Source organism: Equus caballus, chromosome 16 (genome assembly GCF_041296265.1).
Source record: "Equus caballus isolate H_3958 breed thoroughbred chromosome 16, TB-T2T, whole genome shotgun sequence".
In the NCBI taxonomy this organism is placed as follows: Eukaryota; Metazoa; Chordata; class Mammalia; order Perissodactyla; family Equidae; genus Equus; species Equus caballus.
Window position 1 is genome coordinate 85,265,094 of NC_091699.1, and position 14,629 is coordinate 85,279,722.

Here is a 14,629-nt window from a genome sequence, read left to right on the forward strand (position 1 = left end):
TTGATGCTTACCAAGCAGTGCACACTTATCTTCACAACAATCCTAGTGTTTTACTTACAAGGCAACTGAGGCTCATTCCCATGTGCCGGCAGGTGGTGGGGCTGAGGTCATGATTGGACCGCCCTGGCTGCTGATGTGGGCTGCTGGGAGCGTTTCAAAGCAGCCGCTGTGTGTAGAGTCCTTCCCTCTTCCACCCCATATTCAACAGATATTGAACGAGACTCCTCTGTTAGGCTCATCAAACATCCTCGCATTCTAGGGTACAGTGAAGAACAAGATGAACAAGGCCCCTACCTTCATGGAGCTACATCCTAGTGGGCAGCATGAGAAACTGTCAATCCATCAATCAATTGATCAACAGGAAAGATATCATGGTAAGGGCTAAGTAGGACATTGTGATGAGTTGGCGCCACCAGGAGTGCCTGGGGAGAGAACCTCGTTTATACTGGGTGGTCTGGGAAGGGCTCTCTGAGGAGATGGCATTTGGGCCGAAACTTCGATGGTGAGATGGCAGAGCCCTGTGATGATCTGGGGAGGGGAGTTCCAGGTACAGGAACAGCAAGTGCGCAGGCTCAGGGGTTGTAGGGAGCATTGGAAGAACAAAAGAAAAACACCCCGGCTGGAGGCCAGCTGGGCAGGGACTGGAGAGTCTTGGTGAGGAGCCAGGATGTTTTTCCAAGTGGTATGAGATGCAGTAGAGCACCTCCAGCGGGCAGTGCATAATGCGATTTATGCTTTTAGACGTGAACCCTGTGCACAGAACTCCCCCTTCTCCACGGTGCATATTGACGCTCCTGGTGGGATTCCATGGGACCCGCCCTGTGTCCTGAGAAGCACTGCAAGTTCTTGGTCGTGAGACCTGAACTCACCTCCCCTTGCACATGCCTGAGGCCATCAGCAGTGAACCAGTGACAGATACACCAAATGTCATGAGTAAATATTGCAGGTTCCTGTCTTTACTGAAGGGACTTGAGAAGCATGTGTCCCAAGTGGAAAGTGGAGTATGAAAGCATCTGCTCCTGAAGTGCTGGGGTCCACCATTCCACACAGCAAAGCGGGCTCGGAAGAGAACATTTTCTTCCCCTTGGAGATGTTTCTCCAGGTTGGTGGGGGTTCCTCTGGATCCAGCCTCTCACAGGAGCTTGGGAGCAGCCCTGGGGCTCATTAGGAGGAGGCTGTCAGATGATCTCAGCGGCCGGCAGATCATTCCTCCAATGAGATCTGATGGGTAGCAGACGTGTGCCAGGGGTGACCTGGTGAGCAGCTACCCCTCCGCCCCCGCCCGCCAGCCTGGGGGCGACCCCCGCCCTCGCAAGGTGCTCTCAGAACTCAGCTCTGAATACGCAAAACATGAGGCCGTCCCCGTTAATCAGAGCTGACTTACGGGAAAATTAAACACAGAAGGACACGCCAGCTCAGGGAAGGTTCCTTCCCCGCCTTCCTGGAGGCCCAGCCTGGCTCTGAGCACCTTCAGGGAAAAAGGCTGACCCTGCTGTTGGCCAGAGAGCTGGGACCCCAAGGTGGCGGTTGCATCTACATGATATGATCCTATCACCTGGAATAGGGGGCCTAACGACAAAAGAAGAAGAAAAGGGCGAAGTCTTTTTGTTTGCAATGTTCTACTCTCCGAGTCCTCCTGGCTGGATATCGCTGATTTGCAGAAGTATTGAGTTGAAATCTCATTAAGTTTTTCCAGGTGCGTCAGTTAAGAATTATCTAACTCCTTCCAAAGCCCTTAGAAGGAATGCAGGTTCTGCTTAAGGCGGTGTAGGATGGAGAACCAAGGCGGAATGGTTCAGAGGGACAGCGGAGGTGGGGAGGCTGGGCACAGGAAACCTGGGAAAGGGGTCAGGAGGTTGAGCTCTTGGAGGGGAATCTGTGCTGGGCTGCAACTCAACTCCACTGTCACTTTTGGGTTGAAGGACAGGCCAGGACTCCTCTCTCTCGAGCCACACTGATCTTGCACCTGGGGCAGCAGGGTGACTCAGAGCCGGGGTTCCTCTTCATACACCCTAATTTGTCCAGAGAGCCCTTTGAAGGCTGCTGTGGGCTCCCTTTCCACTTAAAAGACCCTTTCTCATGAGGATTTAAAGCATATGCTCGGCCAAGGCTGTCAGAATGCATCACAGAGATGGTCCCAAACCCACCGCTGAGCACCCCCCTGCCCTGATCAAAGCAGAGGAGGCAGATGTCCCACTGCCCCTGGATGCTGGAGCGGAACATGGGGAGAGCCATCTGGGACAGGCTGACAGCCCTGCTAGCCAGGTGGAGCAGGGGTGAGTCTGTCCACGAGCTGCTGACCTGGACCGGCACCTAGAGGGGCCCTGTGCCCGAGGTGGCCATGATGGGTCAGTGACTCCTCTCGATCACAGCAGTGTGGTCCAGGCCAGGGAATCAGAGTCTGGTGCCCTGACTGGCAGGTCTGGAGGGGAGGCAACCCCACAGGGCCAGGGTGTGAAATTGGGAAGCATGATGGTGCTTATGCCCGGGAGGTGAGCAGGGGACCAGAGGAGACCCTAGAAGCCCCAAACCTGAAGCTAACTCTAGATACAGCCACTTTGGAAGACCATTTGGCAGTGTCTTATAAGTTAAATAAACACAAAAGTGATCCAGCTGTCCCCTCACAGGCGTTTACCTGAGAGAAATGAAAACATACGTCTCTACAAAGTCTTATGCAAAAACCTAAAAACATCCCAAATGTCCATCAACAGGAGAGGGAATAGCTCAATTGTGACATAGTCGTACAATGGATGCTAACTCAGCAGTGAAGTGAGTGAAGAACTGGGATACACAGAAACACGGATGACACTCAATCAAGCAGAGGGAAAGAAATCAGCACAAAAGAGAACATACTGTGTTGTTCCGTTTTTGTGAATCTCTAGAAAAGATAAACCAAATCGACGATGTTGGAGAGCAGAGTGGTGGCTGCTTAGGGCCCAAGGGGGAAGGGAGTATCGGCTGGGAAGGCGCACGGAGTCCTTTTGAATGATGGGAATGTCCTATAGGTGGATGGTGGGAATGCTACCTGGTTGTATCCATTTGCCAAGACTCATCAAAATATACCCTTAACATAGGGCATTTCATTGTGTGCAAATTATATCTCAATACAGTTGATTTTAAAGCTATCACTCAGACATGAACGCGTGAGTCTTCACAAAACTGACATATGAGGCAGGGACCCATCACCAGAGAGAGACCCTAAATGGAGCCCCCTTTGACTAACCCCCGTCACATACCCCTGTGCTGGTATCTCTGTTTGCAGCTCCCTCCCCCCTTGCTCTGTGTCCAGGAGGCTGAACGGATGGCATGAACAGGTCTTGCCCACTGTCCTCCTGTTAGCATCAGCCAGGCACCAGCTGGAGACCTAAGGGAGGAGGACAGTGGGCAGATCCTGCAGGGCTGGAGGTCACAGCCCTGTCTGGACCACTTTCCCTCCAGGTTCCGGTAACCCTTCCATCGTCCCAGCCTTTCAGAGCCGGCCCTGTCCCTGTGGCAGCCCTCCACCTGCTCACACCATTTGACGGTCCATTAGTTAATCCCTTCAAATGATCCTCATTCGAGTGGGCCATCTCTTGCTTGCTGGGACCCCAAGTGATAAAACACACAATGTTTTTGGTGAAACAAAACAGAAGCTCCAACCCTGACGAGAGAATCCGGGATGCCGGCAGAGGTGGTGGAAACAGAGCCAAGTGGCCCTGCGTTTCCTGTTGATGTACGAGCTCTCACGCCGTCACCTGTTGGAGCTGGCCCCGGGGAGCACCTGTCCCTTCCAGGGCCTTGGCCCAGGCCTGGACCCAAATTCTTTCCCTTGGTTCCCTAAAGGGGCTAATAATTTTTTAAATTAGTCAATAGCAAGGGACATTTGCAGGGAAACAGAGGACACTAGAGGCTTAAACCTCTGTGGGCGATGCAGAGCAGGGTGGAGGCCCGTGGTGGCCACTGCCCGCCCTGCTCCTCCATGCAGTGGTGGTAGTGGCTGCCTCTAACGATGAACACAGTCATGGCTACCACTTAGCAGCAGCTACTGTGCCCTTGATGCTAGCCTGCCATATTATCTACATTATTTCAGCTTCTCCTCATGCCAACACTATGGCTCAGATACCACTTTTTCCGTTTCTTACACATGATGAAGCTGAGGTTCAACTAAATCAAGTAACTTGTTCGAGGTCATACCACTTATAGCTGGCAAGTCCAATCAAACCCAGGTCTGAGTCCGAATTCCAGTACACCTTGCTGCGCCCTTCCTACTAATCTTGGGGTGTAAAAGCTCAGAGCTTATCTGGGTGGTGCTCACACCGGTGGAACTGAGGACTGGAAGGATTTATTTCCTGTACTCCCAAAATGCCTCAGTGAAGCCCTGGACCCCGGGTCCTCCTGAGCAGAGAGGAGGGGAGGCAGCTGGCCAGGCCACCTCCCCACCTGGCCCCCCAGATTCCCACCACACCCCGAGGTGGAACAGAGCCCAGAGAACTCACCTCACTGGCAGGGTATTGTTCTTGGCATGGGGAGCCCCTCCGAGTTCTGGTTTCTTGGAGGGTGTTGAGGGCACATGTCGGGCTGCCCAGGTCTCTGAAATGCCTTCTGAGGGGTATCTCAGCAACAGCACTGTCCCTGGGTTCCCCTTGCAACTGGTGGCCAAGGCTGGCCTCATCTCACGGGCCTCCCTGGTGACCTCTCAAGCACCCAACTGCAAGCTCTGGTATTATTTTTGAAGTGTATAAAACATTTACATAGAGTTTAGAGGATATATATAAAATGACCACTCTTGTACATCGCCAGGATCTTAGAAGCCCCGTGTGAGCACCCCCCTTGTCCCCCAGCCCAGGGTGTCTCAAGAGCAGCACTATGACATTTGGGCAGGAAAATTCTTTGGGGCGTGTGTAGGGGGCCATCCTGTGCATTGTAGGATTCACACTCCCCCACCCACCACAGTCACGACAATCAAAAATAAAGACAGTGTCTGCAGACATTGTCGAATGTGCCCTGGGTTGGGGAGCAGAATCGCCCCAGTGGGGATGCTCTGCCGTGGAGGAAACCCCATCTGACTTGGTGACGCTCGCGGCCTCGCTTTTAGAGTCGGCACACCCACACGCACATCCCTAACGCAGCACAGTTTTGTTTTGCTTGTTCTAAAACTTGGTGAAATGGAATCACGCATGTCCTCTTTTGCGTGAGTGTCTGTGAGATTCGTCCCTACACTGCATGTAGTTGCCTCTCGTGCGTTTCCATGGCTGTGTAGGGTTCTTGCGTGAGAACGTGCCACACTTCACACACTCACACTCCAGTCCCGATGGCCCTTGGGCTGTTTCAGCCCCGGGCTCTGGGGATCTGTGCTGCTGCAGTGGCTTGTGGGGCTCCCCTGGTGCACACGTGCACGTGTTTCTCCAGGGCGTGTACCTGGGAGCGGAATTCTCCTGGGGTCATAGGGAACGGGCATTGTTTTTTGAATCATTGTACTAAATTGGCAGGGTGTGAACGTTCCTATTGTTTCACATCTTGGCCAACATTTGAGATGGCTGACTTTTAACTTTTTGTCAGCCGACGCCTGTGTACACTTTGTATTATTCTTGACCCGCCATTTGTCTGCTCACCTTTGGGAGCCTGCCCGCCGTGCTATCCCGCGTGGCCTGAGCCTCCCTCTGCCCCAGCTCTCCCTCCCTGCGTTGTATCTGCCTCATTCTGTCCCTCTCGCTCGGGCCTGGGGGCCCCACAGAAGCAGGGATGTGTGTTTCACCCCTGTGTCCCCCAACCCCACGAGAAGAATGTGTGTTGGATGAGTGAATGAGTAACTCTGGGGGGCAGTCCATACATGCGTTAGCCTCTCCTTCTGACAAGAGGAGAACACATCAGCCCAGCGGGGTCAGGGGTGGCCCGGGGCTCCCTGGGGAGACAGGCTCCTGACTCTCAGTCCTGTCCTTCCCAGTGGGCCACTCAGCCTGACTGCTCCTCTGGCTGAGAGAACCACAGCAGAGGACCCCAGAGTCCCTCCTTCTCATTGTTATCTACCCACCACCTCCCCAAATGCACTTCGTCCTCAAAGCCACGTGGGGTCTCAACGGGAGGCAGCAGACAGCCCCTCTTTGGGCACCTGCCCTGCTTCCCTGAGGTGGTGGATTTCTGGAAGGGGAGGGAAGCGAATGGACTGGTGATGTGACTGAGGCATGCCTGCAGTGCAAGCTGAGTTGTCTCTTTCTCTGCTGCGTTTGGGGAACAATGACAGTGACCAGATAAGAGAGCATATCCGCTGAGGCTGGGGGAGCGGCGGAGAGATGAGCACTGTGGAGCAGAAGCTGCCTTGGCTGGTAAGCTGGAATCCTGAGAGGGTGGAAACCCGTGGGGGGAGGCAGTGCGCAACAGAGCCTTCCCCTCAGACAGAACACGTGGTGACCACTGGCGGGCCGGCCTGGCGCAGCACAGGGCCGGTGAACAGGTGGTGGTGGTAACCAGCAGCTACCCTGACTCGGTGCCCACTGTGTGCCTGGTACCATAGTAGGTGCTTTCCCGGCATCATCTCATTTTCCTGTCTTGAAAGTGAGATAGTATTCCAGAAGTATTCATTCATTTCCGTTGTGCAGATGAGGACTCCGAGACTCCGAGATGAGAAGTAGCTGTCCGAGGCCTCTGCTTCCACAGCAGAGCACACACTCCAGCCAGGCCCACTGACTGGGCCCGGGAGCCCCCAACCCCATCACATGCTCCTGGAAGGCCACAGCCCATTAACCACGGTGGGCAGGACCCGGAGCGGAGAATGACCTCAGCAGCCTCCAAGAACCCCAGCGAACCTCTCCAGGCTCCTGGGGGTGGGCGGGGGCTGGGGAGGTGTGAGAGGCAGAGGGGACCAGGGGCTGGAAGAGCAGGGTGGCCCTTTCCCAATGAAGAGATTCTGGTGGAGTCGGGGTGGAGATGGGGTGGGCGGGCTTAGAAGCTTCAGATGAAAGACCATATTGGTTGCTAAAGTTACTGTCCACCATCTTTCCAGAATACCTCCCAACATGTACTTTCAAAGCATTGATAGTTTTGAAGCCATTTCACCCACATGACCCCTTGTAAAGTCTCCTGAGGGAGGAAGGTTGCCAGATAAAATACAAGCCACACAGTTAAGCTTGAATTTCAGATAAACATCAAGTCATTTTTTAGGATAAGTATGTCCCAAATATTGCCTGGGCTATTCTGTATTAAAGATTATTGGTTGGTTACTTGAAATTCAGATTGATCTGGGCATCCTATACTTTCATCAGCTGAATTTGGCAGTCCTAAGGAGCAGGCACGTGCTGGTATCAGCCCCACTTTCCCTACAAAGCAGTGGAGGCCCGGGTGCATCACGTGGGGTGTGACCAGCGCTGGCACCGCGGGCCCTGGTTCTGAGCCCGGGCCCTTCCCACTCCGCACAGCTGCCACCTCTGAGAGCTAATGGCAGAATGGAGTTGCAACCTGACATCTGGGGCATGTGTCAAACCACAACAGAGCCCGTCTTCCCTTTCATCAAGCGGCCGGGGGAGCTGCCGGAGCTGCGGAGGGAGGGAGGGAGAGCCCTCACTTCAAAGCCCTTGTCATGGAGAGTTCCAGCCACAGTGCTCCAGGTTTGCATTTGGCTTCATTTCCCCGACTCACTTGGCTCTGGGGACTGAAGTTTTATTTGTATGTTGCGAGAAGTGCTGCTTTTTTCCACTGAGGGGAAAACACCACCTTCACTAAATGGCGCGTTGCTGTTTTACGTCTATCCATTGATCCTCACGGCAACCCTGTGACGAGCCTTCATGTACTGTTGTCCCATCTTATGGATGGACAAACTGAGCACAAAGCCCTTTGGGGGCTGTCCAGGGCTCACAGCAGGGGGCCGGCTTCTCCGCCTCTTTTCTAGATCAAAGGTCTTGGCAGGCTACCACGAGGAGGGGAAAATTATGTGACATGGGGAGTCGCTCCTGGACCTCAGAACACAAACATCACTAAACCAGAACCCAACAAACCGGCTCCCATCGTCCCAGATTCTGCCGCCTTCCTCTGTCTGTTCCGTGGAGGAGGCAGCCTCAGGGTACATGGAAAGAAACTGAGATTCGAACTTTCCTCCAAAGAGGTCGTCCCCACGTGTGTCTTTCGGCCAGCCCAGCCCCTCCCAATGTCTGCCCTTCTCGTCCGTCCTCCCGCAGTCTTTCTGTGGCTGGGTTCAGAGTTAACATTTAAGGGACATTTCCTCCAAAGCCACAACAATGATGAGAACTGGCGGGTGCAGAGGAGATAGGGCATGCCACGTGGCCCTGTGGTTTGCGTGGTTTTCCCTCAGAGCCGAGAAGGCCCTGTCCTCCATGTGTTTCATCCCCAAGTGTGTGTGTGTGAGCGCGTGGGTTGGGGTGGCGCTGCCAGGGCTCCCATAACCAGCTTCTGTCCTTGAGGCAGTTGAGACAGGCTGGGTCCCCGCCTCGCTGGGAAGTGGGAGGTGAAGGCTTGGGACACCATCGTGGTGTCAGTGCAGATGGGAACACCCATGTGAACAGCCCTGGGTCCCCTGTCAAGGGCTGTCCTGCTGAGGCAGAGAAGACCAGTGAGCCTCAACTCTCAAGCCCATTTCAACGTCAGGAGAAGTCTGAGGAGGACCCGCACTTCTGAAATCACAGTTAACAACAGAGCGGATGGCCACAGATGACACAGCCTCCAGGCTGGCTTCTCAGCGCTGCCCCGCACTGCTGCCAGAGGGGTATCTCCAGGTGGCCCCATGGGGTAGAAGTTCGCTGTGGCTGGGAGCTGGGTTCAGACTCAGCGGCCAGGCACGCGAGTCCCTGCATCCAGCACTGTCCTCTCTTCCAGCCTGCGGCCCAGGTCCCACTCACCCGCTTTTCCAGTCCCGAGCTACCGGGAACCCACTCCACCTCCACCCCTAATCCCATCACCTGGCTCAAGGCCCATCCCTCCCTTCCACGCTGCTCTGGCCCCCCTGCCCTAGCTGCCCACGCCAGCCATTTTGTGTGTCCCAAGGCTGTCCAAGTCTATCTCCTTGTGACAACCACATCTCACAGGTGCCTAGAGCTCCCCAGCGGACAAGGCACACTTGTTTACTCCCCACTGCCACCCTACAGGCAGCAAGTGCTCTCCCCACTCTGCAGAGGAGCCTCTGAGAAGTCGCCACGCCCCTCTGGCTCTAAATCACCCCTTTGTGGGGGCGAGCTTGCCTTCCAGGTCTGATGGCTCCTGACTCATGCTCTTTCCACTGCCCTACACTGAAGGATCCACAGCAAATGCCTGTGGGCACAGGTGGGGTTCCCAAGTGCCAGATGGGAGGGAGAATTGGCCCTCTGGCCCTCCTAAACAGACCCTTTTAGAAAACCCAGTCTCCCCCAAAGACACTGTTGCAGAGATTTATCATCAAGCATCCAGAATTAGAAAGAGGAGTTTGCATGCCTGGATGTGGGCTTTTGGCTTTTAGGAGGTGGACGGGGTCTTTGCAGCAAGGTCATCCTCCTCCCAGAACCGGTGCTCCAGTTTGCTCCTCAGCCTCCCCTCCATCCTGGGAGATCCGTGACTCTGTGACGGAAGGCGGAAGGGTTGAGGTTCTGTCTGTCGGTGGGGTCGGTGGGGAAGGAACCAAAAGGCTGCATGAAAGGTGAGGACGCACTGTGTGGTTCCGAGAGATGCCGAACACAGAGGGCCTGTCCCGGCTCCACCGAGGGCGGGCGGGAACGGGGGTGAGCTGCCCAGGACGACTGCACACTCAGGGACCGCGTCCCGACAGCAGTCCCACAGCGCCACCTAGTGCCGCCCCGGGAGAACACGTGTCCTCTCACCGCGCGGAGCGGGCCTCTGGGCAGGAACCAGACCACCTCCTTCGGGCCAGAGCCTGGGCCCGGAGCTTTCCCCCGTTAAGTGGCTGAATCACCTTGTTTAATCCTCGCACCGACTCTCCCCGACAAGAGAAAGGACTGGGCTCAGAGAGTGTAAGTGACCCTGGGAGGACTGGGTCCCAGCTGCTACCAGCAGTGGCTCCTCAAGCCCCCCTGCCAGTGCCCTTGGCCCACACTCACCTGTATCCCCCTGTCCCTGCTCCTCACTTGCACCCTGGATGATCATCGCTTCCTTTCCTCTCCCATCAAGTCATTTTGGGAGGCAAATGAAAAGGTTGTATGTGAAATGGCAAAGTGCCTTGCAAGAGTCATAATAAGCACCACTCCCTGAGTACCTACTCTGTGCCCGAGGCTGCTCCTCATTTTACACACATTGTCGCTAAGCCCCACTGCAACACTGAAAGGCAGGGATCATCCGCCCCACTTTGCATAAGAGAGACTGAGTCTCGGAGAAGTGGAGTAACAGATGCAAGTTCACCCTGCTGGTACAAGGCAGAGCTGGAATTCACACTGACCCCAAAGCCTTCGGGTCCTGGGCCCCCTGGGAGGAAATCTCATGTTGTCATCATTGTCCTCCTAGAGTAGCCTCTGCTGGGGTGGAAGGACACAGGCCCTCCGTCATATAGACGTGGGGTCAGAGCCCACCCTGCCACTCAGCAGATTTTGGGTCTGGACAGCCACATCCCCACCTCACAGCCTTCGCATGTGCTCCTCCCCAGGAGTGCCCTCCTCTCCTGTCACAGCTCAAGCCCCTCTTCCTCCAGGGAGGCCTTTCCTGCTGACCACCCAGCTCTCAGGGAGAGGGGCTTGTCCTCACCTGATCTCCTACAGCCCTGCCATGGGCCCCAAAAGGTCTGACCCCAGAACTGAGGTGCTGTCCTATTACCCCCACCCCACCCCTGTGCTAGCATCTCCTCCCCTTAGCTGGGCTAGAGACTCTCACAGCACACGGGCCCTGCACGAGGCAGTGCTCCACGCATGCTCTGCCTGGTGTAGGTAAATGTGTCCACACATTCTTTGACACTCTTTCCTTCAGAAGTTGGAGTCTAATTCACCTCTCTGTGAATATGGGCTTGTCTTAGCGACTTGCTGCTGTTGAATAAAGTGAGATGGAAATGATGCTGTGTGATTTCCAAGAGGAGCTTAGAAATGGTGCTGTGGCTTTGGCCCGACTCTCTCTGCTGGGATGCTCACCTTTGGAATCCAGGCCACGTGGATCAAGCACATGTGGGTGCTCTGGCTGAGTCCCCACGGAGGTCCGGGCTGACAGCCAGCATCAGCTGGCAGACATACAAAGAATGAGCCTTTAGGTGGTTCCAGCCCACAGCCTTTGAGCTGCCTCAACCAGTACAAGGTAGAGCAGAGACGAGCTGTCCCCACCACACCTGCCCAAACTGCAGATTCATGAGCATAATAAATGCTGCCACTAAATTTTCAGGAGTTAGTGACACTGCAATAGATAACCAGGACATTCTGTCAACTTGTGGAGGAAATCGTGAGCACCCACTGGGTACTGAGGACACGTGGGGATGAAAGGGCTATGGAGATATCAGATTGTTGTCCAGGGAGGCCAGGTGAAGGGAGTGGAGAGTACAGACAGAGACAGAAATAAAAAGAAAGCCGTTGGAAAGTTATACTGATCTCTGATATCACGGACATCCTGGTCTTGTACCTGACATTTTAGGGCTGTGTTCACTGACCTTCCTTGTCATCTCACTGGGCCAGTGTGTGCGTGTGTGGCACACCATCATTTTATCCTTTCTCAACAGAGAATGCTGCTGAGTGAGCGGCACTGGTGGTCCAGGTACCTGGGTGCAGGGTGTCTGCCCCTGCAGGATCCCTCAGGTGACAGCACCCAGGTCACCTCTGTTTGGGGAACCCCAACTTATGAAGTCAGCTCTCTCAAAGTGGTCATTCTCCATTAAGTAATTAAAATAACACCTACCGTTTATTGAGTGCCTACTATGAACCATGCACTTCATTTGCATCATCCCAGTCCTCACTCAGCCCCGTGGGCAGGCAGCATCACCTCCATTTTCTAGGTAGCCAAATTAAATTTGCCAGTGGACACGTGGCTGAGATTTGACCCTGCATTTGCTTGACATCCCAATCTGTGTTCTTGCCACCAGCTTCCCTCCACCAGCCTCCTGAGGACGTGGAAGACTTAAGTAGATCTCTGACTGGCCTTAGGTAGGTACTCTGTTACTGGTACATGCAGTACTTACTAATAGTGACATTTTCAACAAAAAAAATTCACTAAAAAATCCAATCCTTCCATAAATATTTGCCAAGACTGAGCATATGTACCAGAAACTGACCTCTTTTTTTGTTTGTAACAAGGAAGAAAACAACAATAAAACAGTGGTCTTAAGCTTTCTGATCACATTCAGATTCTTTCTCTCTTCATAGCTGAAGTAAGAATGGATGTCATTGTTGTCACCATCATCATCAACATCATGTGTTCCACAAATACATAATGAACTCCCTCTCGTATCACTGCGGGGGATAAGGGGGACTCATGGCCCCTGTCTGCCCTCAAAGCCACCATCACAGCTGATCTCCAGATCCTGGAGGGAGGTCTGGGCCCTTCTCTTCGAATTCTGCTTATCATCATTCTTGTATTCATTCATTCATGTATTCCATGGATATTCATTGAGCTCCTGCTACGTGTCAGGCACTGTGATGAGTACTGAAGACATAATGCCAAAAAGTTCTGCTCTCACAGAAGCTGTAGCCCAGAAGGTAAAATAGATAATAACCACGTAAACTAATAATTATTTAACTATAATCTTCATAAGCACTATGAAGGCAGGGCTGGGACACGGCATGTAACAGGGAAACCTGCCATAGGCTGGGGGCTCCCATCTCTGCAGCCTGCCCCATATCCTCCAGTGCACGCTGACTGTCCATTCTAGGAAATCATCCTGCCATGGGGCCCTCCATTCTAGATGTGCAGTGACAGTTCCAATTTCCTAGGATTTCATTGCTTTCCTATAGTTGCATCATTGTTTGTTTTACTTGTGAGCCTTTGTGAATTATAGTTTTTAAGTCAGAAGGAAAATATCAGTCTGGGTTCAGAAAATTCATGTTCTACAATCTTGAATTACTCCCTAATGGTATTGTATGAGTCCACTGAGGAGGACTTCCACTTCTACCCAAGATAGAGGAACAAGAACTAGATTTACCTGAAACAAACAAACAATAGACAAAATATATAAACAATGGTTTTCAAGACACTAGACATCAGGCTGGGAAGGGCAGTGATCCCTGAAACACAGGAAACAAACAAGGCGAATCCTACAATTTTCACAGCTTACTGCCTCGAGAGATTTTCCAGGCTACAGCACAGAGAAGGGGAACATAGGCAGAGCCAAGAACATCCCCTGAGTTCAGGAGATGGAGCTGAGAGTCCAGAAAGATCAAGGTGACTAGAATTTGCCCAACACAGGACCAAACAAGCAGAGAACTGCAAAGAGAGAGAACTCCGAAGATCTGCAGAGGGTCCTCCTCAAACATGCAGCAGGGTACTGATCAGAGCATGTGTATGAAGAAACTACCAGAGGCTGGGGGGTTGAGGGGGGGAAATCTGAAAGGATTAGAGAACAGTAGACAGCACACACAAAGAGCTGTAAATAGTGTCTGCTCCCACAAGCAAGAGAAGAACAACTCATAAATTATGGGGCATTGGATAGAATATTTGGAAAGGTCTTGTTTGAGTAACGTGAAATAACTAGTCCTAGATGGAGCACTGCTCCAGAACCACCTAACAAACCATAAAAGAATATCCAAAAAGATCAGATGTTTCCAATTCACTTGAGTGCATCCCAGATGACGCCACAAGAATATGTACAGGAATACCAAAATATCCAGCAGCCAACAAAGTGGAATTCACAAATTGTGGCAACCAAGCAAAGATTAGCAGGCACACAAAGAAGCAGGAAAACATGACCCGTAATAAGAATAATCAATCAATCCAAACCGACCCTGAACTGACACAAATGTTAGAATTAGCAGGAAAGGATATTAACAGTGATTATAACTGTGTTCTATCTATTCAAAAAGTTAAGTAGAGACGTAAAAAGTACAAAAAGAGGCCTAAATCAAACTTCTAGAGAAGGAGACTGCAATGTCTGAGATCAAAAATACACTGGGTGGGATTAACAGCAGATTAGATGTAGCAGAAGAAAAGATGGGTGAACTTGAAGTCATAGCATAGAAAATCTTCAGAATGAAACACACACAGAAAAAAAGGAGTTTTGTTTTTTTTAAAAAAGAAAAAGAGGATCAGTGAGCTGAGGGACAACTTCAAATGGCTTAATATATACATAATTGGAGTCCCTGAAGGAGAGCAGGGGGACAGGGGAGTAGACAGGAAAATATTTGTGGAACTAATGAACAAAAATTTTCCACATTCACTGGAAACTAATATACCCACTGACCCAAGAAGCTCAACAAATGTAAAGCACAAGGAACTGGGAGGAAACTACACCCACACACCATAATCAAATTATTAAAAACCTAAGATAATGAGAAAAATCTTAGCTGCCAGAGAAAAAAAGATACCTTATGTACAGAGGAACAAAGACAAGAATTCCAGCAGATTCCTCATCAGAAAAATGCTAGCAAGAATACATTTAAGGCACATCTTTAAAATACTGAAAGAAAAAAATGACAATCCAGGATTTTATACCTAGCAAAAATATCTTTCAAAAAATAAAGGTAAAATAAAGATTTTCTTCAGACAACAAAAGATGAAAAAAATTCTACACCAGCAGACTCACACTAAAAAAAATGTT